The 2,083-nt window shown below is 53.1% G+C and overlaps 1 non-coding gene across 1 annotated transcript; it reads left to right on the forward strand.

The window, feature by feature from the left end:
- Positions 1-713: 713 nt before the first annotated feature.
- On the forward strand, positions 714-855 carry LOC114639956. Its single transcript, XR_003714086.1, has one exon. It is a non-coding gene; the product is annotated as a small nucleolar RNA SNORA48 (small nucleolar RNA).
- The last annotated feature ends 1,228 nt before the right edge of the window (positions 856-2,083 follow it).

Below are 2,083 nucleotides of genomic sequence, written 5' to 3' on the forward strand. Positions count from 1 at the left end.
CTGGACTGCTGGTGTATCTGTGAAGTGTTTGCGAGCAGATTGAGCTGCCGCTGCTCAATTGACCTGTGAACTGAACTGTTGATTTCCAAAGAACCTTTCTAAACAGGTCCACTTCTCCCCTACCTTTCTTTCCCACTACCTCTGGTGGGTGGTGGGCTATAAGAACCATCATTAAAAATAGGTTTCTTAAAAAATTAAAGTTACAGGGTGCTGTCATTTTTGGAGTGTGTGATCTGAATATACATGAATCTTTCCAGGACTCCAGAGGCTTGTGGGGTTCCCAGATGGGGAGAAAGCTGACAGAGGAATACTACAGGGCTACACGGTGTTCATCTATCCTCAATACCCCTCTTGGGGACAGCTAGTACCACTGGCATGAGTCAGGGATGGCTACCGTGAGATAGCAAGCAGGCCAAACAGCCTCAGTGTCTCCATTTGAAGCCAGGATCTTTGCAGATATGACACCGTGTTCTGATGACTTTTCTCTGCTTCTCTATGCCTGTGATTCACATATAGAGCAGGGCTAGGGTTATAAAGCCACACGAATGGCCGCTGCAGATGGGTCCTTAGTGGGCTTTGACCTACAGGCAATAATGGCTCAATACTAAACCACAGGCTTTGCCCCCCTTCCCCTTATTGATGGATGTTTGTAGAGACAGCAAACCAACTCTAACCAGCTGTAAAGGGCTATAAAAATGTAACAATATGCCCCCCCCCCCGGCAATGGGCAAAGAGACACTTTGTTGGTGGTGGTGTTCTTCCATCACTCAGGGCAGAGCAGATGGCAGTCCTTTGTTCATCCTAGCTTGATGCCTGGCTTGGTGGACAAAACTGTCTTGTGTATAGGACACATAAAAATCAAATCAAATCCAGGCAGAGCGGCTCAGGAAGAGAAAGACAGAGAACTGTGGACAGCCATGCCACTCCAGACCTGCCCTCCAGTGCATGACACAGGTAGGTCATAGACAGCTGCTACCATGCCACACAGCAAAGATGGAGGATGTCACCCAGGGGTCCACCAGCCACGTGGCCAGCCTGCAGCAGAAGTCATCACAATAAGCGAGTATGCGGTAGTCACATGGGAGAGAAAAAAAAATGGAGCAGCCTGAGCACTATGAGGAGGGATGGAACTGGAGACTCGAGGGTGGAGAGGAGGAGCCTGTTATAAGTGGCCAGCCCTGCCACCTGGGGCCAGGGTGAGGTCCCAGCCCAAGCTGCCACTGAGGGCCATGTCTGAGTCTGTGGCTACACAGTAACAGGAATTGGTGTCGATGTTGATGGCTCATATCATCACGTGGATGTCCAGGGGCTGTGCACCACTGGCGCCTCCCTTTGTTGGATGTATTCCTCTGGAGAGCTGGCCCCGTCTCTCACTAGGCCCTGCACCTCGATGAGGCAGCACAGTGGAGCTGGTCCTGGTGGCTGGGGTAAGGGTGAACCAGCTCCGAGGATAGAACAATGGAGAGCTGGTCCCACCATTCATCGGTGTGAAGTGGCAAGGGTGTTGGGGTGATACTCTCCCCCACCCCTCACCACCTGCATCAGTCAGGAGCACTGGTCCTGAGGTCACAAGCGCTGGTGAGCTGACCCTGTCGCTTGCCTGCCACAGCACTCAGGAGAGCAGACCTTGCTCCTTGTACAGGCAGCACTGTAGAGCTGGCCCTGGTAGAGAAGGTGCGGGTGAGCTGGCCCCATGGGCAAAAGCATGGGAGAGCAGACCCTGTCACTTGTCTGGTGTGAGGTGTCGTGGGTGTGGGGGTGATGCCTTCTCCTCTCCCCAAACCCCTTGGCTACCTGCAGTTACCAGGGAAGCTTACTCTGGGGTCATGAGAGCAGAAGAGCTAACCCTGTTCCCTCACTAGCTGTAGCACTTAGGAGAGAGGGGGTCCTATAGCTCTCCTGGGCAATACAGTGGAATTATCTGTGATGGCAAAGGTACCTGTGAGCCACCCCTGAGGGCAAGAGAGCAGAAGAGCTGACCCTGCCTCCTATTCATGCTCCTCACTGGACAAGTGCTGGCGAGCTCACCCTGGTGGTGTTGATAAGGGAGGGCTGGCTCAGCTACCACCCAGGCCAAGATCCA

This window comes from Grammomys surdaster, unplaced genomic scaffold (assembly GCF_004785775.1).
Source record: "Grammomys surdaster isolate TR1022 unplaced genomic scaffold, NIH_TR_1.0 125767, whole genome shotgun sequence".
Lineage (NCBI taxonomy): Eukaryota > Metazoa > Chordata > Mammalia > Rodentia > Muridae > Grammomys > Grammomys surdaster.